Raw genomic sequence first — 6268 nt, 5'->3', positions numbered from 1 at the left:
GGGTGGGTACGATAAGTTCCCCGCCCCACACATCCAATCTTTTATTGCCACGGGACTGAAGACGTGAAACGGTCAAAAGCTTTGAACTTGCATTTTTATTAACTTTGTGAGTGGAGTGTTTTCTTGGGGTATTGTATTCTAAGGTCAAGAAAGAGTTTCCATCGTCGTAGGAGTGAAACAGTTCCCACATAGAGTTGTCACCCTTAGGTATCGAAATTGTGACAAGCCGGTAATTTCTGAACTGCATGGTTGGTTTCCATAGAAACGTGTGATTGGTTACGAGTCACGACAGGTAACCCTAACGCTAAGTAGGCTAGCTTGTCATAAGTTCCATTCTCTTGAGCCATAGTTTAAACTACTGAGGAAGTACAATAATAGTTTTTAGTTTTCTAGAACATAATCTCGTAGGCTACATTGGGTGGATTTCTGTAGGTTAAGTAATGTATGAATGCGAGTCCAATTAAGGATTCTCCCTACAAGTGATAATATAAAATCTTCTCAAAAGCGTAGGAGCCTTTAGGCTTTGCAATTTGACATAATTTCAGTTACGTTTTTGTACCTAACTGGGAGGCGCGATGGCCTCATGGTCAGAGTGCGTTCGTCTCCGCGTCGAGTGGTCCGGGTTCGAGCCCAGGCCAGCGACATTGTGTTGTGTTCTTGGGCAGGACTCTTTACCCTCAGAGTACCTCTCTTTACCCAGTTGTATAAATGAGTACCGGAAAATTTAATGCTAGGGGTAACCTTGCGATAGACCAGCATCCCATCCCGGGGGGAGTAGAAAAAGTCCTAGTCGCTTCATGCTACATAATAGGGGATAAGCTCTGGCCTGATGGGCCACTTGGCTCCTATGCAAACCTTACCTACCTTTACTTTTTGCACCTAACTGCGTGTGTTTTGCTTTTGTTATTTTCAATTAACGTAGGTCTATAAAAACGGCTTAATTATGTTAATAAATGTGTTTGGTAATGTTTGTAATAACTGAGTAGTTAACGTTTGTGGATTATTTTCTTTTCTTTTTTCTTTAGTTAACAACCATTATTCGTTAATTAGATTTCATCTGATTTCAAATAGAAAAATCAGTTAGTCTTGATTGCTTCATTTTGGATTATAGTTCAGTTTTTAAATGTCAGCAACCATATTGTCAGGAATCCCAGCAAGTTCTAAGGGACCTTGTCCCCCATTGACTTTGCATTTTCTGTTTTTCATGTCGCTTCAAAACTTTCGACAAAACTACAAGATTTCTTATTGCAATATTTTGCTGTCTTGATTTAAATTAAGATAGCAAGGTAGGCTTTTTATTTACAGTCGAGTAAAATCACGGATTGTTGTAAATGTAAAGTATGTTAGTTTGTTTGCTGTATGTAACATTATAGGGTAAGAGATGCAAAGTATATTTTTGTGTTTAATTGATTGTTAGGTAAGAGCAAACATCAAATCGTCATATTTGTTATTCTGGCGGGTTTTTTTCTCTCACTGGAAATGACAAAATAGGATGTGACGATTTTGGAGAACGATTTTGATGAATACACCAAGACCACTTTATGTGACCCAGTAGGGAAATTGCGAGTCCTTAGGTCAGCGGCGAAACCCTTGTTAAATTTAATTCCTGTAATTTGCAATTTCCGAATTTCTGAATTCTTTCTCAGTGCTATTTTTAGTGTGAAAATAATTACTTCTCGGTACAAAGAAGCGATTTGGTTTCTGTTTCTGTTTTAGGTAGAAACCATCTTTAAATTAGTAAAGTGACATAAGATTGATGTTAGATGTTGCGAATCAATATTTGACAGTGCTGCAAACTGAAAAAATGACAATTTTGTGCTTTTGGAGAAGTTGTGATGGGTATTGACGAAGCAAACTATGGCTCTTAACTGGACTGGAAAATCATTTCGAATCAAACCAAATCTGTTTTTATTATAGCCTTGGTAACGATTATTGCCTTGGTAACGAAATTAAGTGTTTGGTTTTTAGAAACTCTTTAGGTTTCTCTCTGATGCAAAATCATTGATATCGAAGGTTTCAGGTCCAATCTCCACTCCAAATTATATAATACAGTCAGGCCTGTATTAAGCGGACCTCACATTAAGCGGACACCCTTAATTAAACTGACAGCATACAGTGCAAGTCCCATTTTTCTTTTCCCACATTCACTGTAAAACATAGCTGTATTCAACGGAAACCTCTGTTAAGCGGACGCTGACACCTTAAACTTGAGTTTTACGGTCATTTCTATTGTTAGAAACCAAAAAAGACACTGCAAAAAAAAAAGCATGACTTTTTTTGTCCACGTTTTAGCAGATCGGTCCTTTAAGTTGTTTGCCAACAAACTGAGCTGTAACAGAAATGCAATATTTTGTTATTCGGTTTTGTTTATATAGAATTCTTGTTCTTGTTTGATTTAGTAAACTTTTACATGATTCGATCAATATAGAAACTGTTACAGTATACCTAAAACGTTTTACCTCATATACTTGTTATTGTTTAATTATGGAAATACGGTATTTCAGAGTTCTTAACCGTTCACGAGAATGCTATTTGACCCTTGCAAGGTCTTTTGATACTGACGAATATTATATGACCCTTCTAAGAAGAATTCTGAGGAAACCTGTTTTCAACGGACACCCTGTATTAAGCGGACACTAGCATGGGTTCCGAGGGTTTCTAATACAAGTTTGATTGTAAGTCAAATTATTCTCTCATTTCAATTGGTTCCAACCTATGATCTATCAGAGGATAGAAGCATAGATGACGTCAATATAACAAACGTTTTCCCTCTGATTTTTTTTTTAAGTTTTGAGAATTTTTTGATATTTCACGTTATTGGGTAAAGGATAAGGTAGAGAAAAGTCTTGTGGAGGCTATGAACAGGTACGGAAAGCAGGAAGAAGAAAGAAAAAGATATTTCTTTTTCATTAGACTCGAAAAAAATACTCGACAGGTTTCAGCTGGCAATTGCAAGACTAAACCAAACACAAAATTGGTTTCAAAATTATTTCGAGGTACGAATTTTTTTGCCTTGCCTAAAATTGAAGAAACCTGATGAGCGAAATGTTTATGAGATGAATTTATTTAAAATATTCAACTTTTCCCAGTCTCAAAATAATTGTTTTCTCTGATTGGTTTCAGAAAAGAAACATCACAACACCACTTCTTAAAATAAACACATAATCTTGCATGCTTTAGGATGCGAATGTTCCAGTTCGTTTCAAACAGCGCCCTCGTCAACTATCACGCTTTATAAAATAATTAAATGAATGCGCGCGCCCTGATTGGTCAATCAGCTATGGTTTATTGTGCCAGTAAACTCATGGAAATTTCGCGTGTCTTCTCAATTATTATATAAAGAACAAACACTCGAAGAATTCGTAAATCACTCGCCTGCGGCTCATGATTTACGAGTTCTTCTCGAGTTCTTCCAACAGCCCGCGTGGTTTATCAGCATATAAACCATACAAATTTGAGGGCTATTGCTTAAAACGAAATCAGTTAGAACTCATAATCAAATTGTTAAATAGAAACACGATTTTAAACAAATCCGCGCGTGCATTTTCTTTGGGCTATTTTCTAATTAGGGACCGTTCATTTTTTATCAGGTAGGGGGGGCTGGTGGGATTTGGGGGGGGGGCATGCGAAAAAAAATGGCTTTCGAGGGGGGGGCCATCCCAAAAAAATAAGGGAAAAGGGGGGGTCACGTGAAATATTTTAGTAAAACTTTAAAATGGCATAATGTTTGAATATCAAAAAAATTGCTATAGAATAAACATAGAAGGCAGGATACAAATTCATTACAAACTTTCCTTCTGCTTTAAAAAAACGTTTGGCGACAAAAAGCATTTGTAGCTACTGAAAAGAAGTATTTAACACTGTTATTTTCGAATGCAACTTTCACTGGCACTCATCTTCATCTTCGCTGTCGTCGAGTTCTTCGTCGCCGCTTGTGCTGCTATGGGAGTCTCTTTCACCGATGCTGCAAGAAGCAGCAATGCTTTCCGTCAGAGTGTACTCTTCAGGGTACATGAAGGTGTAAACATAATCTCTGTCTTCCTGCTCAAGGTTGGTGGTGATTCTGCTTCTTGCAGCATTGGTGAAATAATTCCCTTCCAAGAGCAGTGCGATGTATGGCCCATCTCTTCTAAATAACGACGTGGCAACATCCTCAACTTTAATACACTCTTCCGGGACGGCCGTTCTAGGAGGGTACACAAGGCATTGTGGAAGATCATTTCCTAGCGGGTTTCCAACACAGATTCCATAAACTCGTTGGACGTTGTTTTCAGTCCGCTTCCTCTTTCTTTCATTTGACTTTCTGCGGTTTTCTTTTTTCCTTCTCCTTTTGTTGATGTGCTGTTTGAGTATGCCCTTGAATATGCTGTTATAATTGCTCTTATTTTCTAGTGCTTCCATGTCCTGCGTGACCTTCGTCAACTTAGCTTCTATACATTTGATCTGTTTTACATTAAAACTGTGGGCATTCATCAATTCAGATGAGGGAGATGCCAATGAGAGGCCAAATGCCACACGCTCAGGGCGAGCCATAACTAGGAGATCCGAAATTGACTTCTCTTTCTTTTGATTTGTTTTTCAAACAACAGCTCTCTGTAGTATAGGGATTGTAAATATTGTCTTCACAGTGAGCACAAAACGTGAAGTAGGGGGATAATAGAGAAATATTAAAAAAGTTGAAATCTAAATACTGTTTGTTCAATTTTTTTTTTTTGGGAGGGGGGGTCATCCCAAAAAATGACCGCTATAAGGGGGGGCCACGTGAAAAAATTGGTAAGCTAAGGGGGGGTCATGCGATTTTTAAATGGTGCTTCCCAAATCCCACCAGCCCCCCCTCCCTCATAAAAAATGAACGGTCCCTTATCTATAAAACTCAGTGTAGGATGCTGTCCCTCTAAACATCTCAACTACGGGTAACTGGCAATGGTCATTGGACACGAAATTACACACGGATTTGACAGCCCAGGTAGTATGATAATTATATAGATTGAATGTAAATTAATTTGACCAGTGATTGGTGGATTATCTGTATTTTTCAGTGGGACAAAACTTTTTCGCCTGGCCGCTGTTGACAACGAACCACTCTAATTCAAGTTGTTCTCTTATCTTGAAAGACTTTCCAGATTTCTTTGAAGTCACTGGCACCTGAGCAGTCGAGGGCGTAGCCGGAGACGGCGTTGGATCCAGATCAAAAAAAAAAAACAAAAAAAATCGGTTAACCAAGTCATGGTGGTTCAACAAATCATAGAGACTTCAGTCACCATTGTAGAGGATATTTTCAACACGAAGTCCACTGCAAAGAGAATTTCAACACGAGGAGTCGTCACTTATGAACTCTTGATGAATAGAGAACTAGACAACAACAGACCCTGAGAACTGCCTAACCGAAACTAAGGAGAAGTGGAGATGCTAGGAGTAAAAGGAGTAAAGAAGCTTTGGACGGAGAATAGCATGTCCAAAGCCTGACACTGGCAGAACCAACCATTGGGAGGGTATGAGTAGCTAGTGTCAAGGAAGCCATGAAACGAAACCAGCCAGTGTCAATGTCCGTATCATTATACAAAACGTGCTAATCAGATCGAAACAAACTAGGCTCGACTTTCGCAAACACATACATCCGTAGACATTTTAAACACACGAAAAAACTAAACAAGTGATCCCTAGCCTGGTTGCATGCAATCTTGTACCATATTTAATGCAATAATTTGGCGTAGATGCAGAAAACTAAAACTAAAATTATCTGATACGGCAGGAAAATGTAATGGAGATTGTGAAGCTAAGGGAACTTGGAATTAGCACCTAGTACCTTGATTCTTCGGACTAGGGACAAAGGATCATTTACACGGAGTACGCTCATTTCCATAAAGGGGGATCATTTATACGGAGGGGGTCATTTCTTTGTAGAAGGCTCATTTCAATACAACAGGATTCTAGTTTTAGGGAAAACAAGAACCATCACACAGAGGAGACGATTTATTTTTCTACAGAGACGGCTTTGCCTAGTTATGTCAGGCACTGGCACACAGTGGGCCACCGTGCCAAGTTTATTTACGATTGATTCAAGTATTGACAAGCAGGAAGGTTTCTTGCCAGAGGAAATAAAAATAAAAATGGTCGGTTTTTCAAACAAGAAAGCAAGTACTCGACATTTCAAGAAAGTCTTGAAAACGACTTCTATGAGCTCACTAAAACTAAGGGAAAAAAAACAGCTAAATAACGAAAAGCACAATATTTATCACCATTCGTATCGATGCACAAGGACAGAACC

The sequence above is a fragment of the Orbicella franksi genome, chromosome 6 (assembly GCF_964199315.1).
Source record: "Orbicella franksi chromosome 6, jaOrbFran1.1, whole genome shotgun sequence".
NCBI lineage: Eukaryota > Metazoa > Cnidaria > Anthozoa > Scleractinia > Merulinidae > Orbicella > Orbicella franksi.
The sequence above is the reverse complement of the archived record's forward strand: the minus strand, read 5'-3'. Positions refer to the sequence as shown.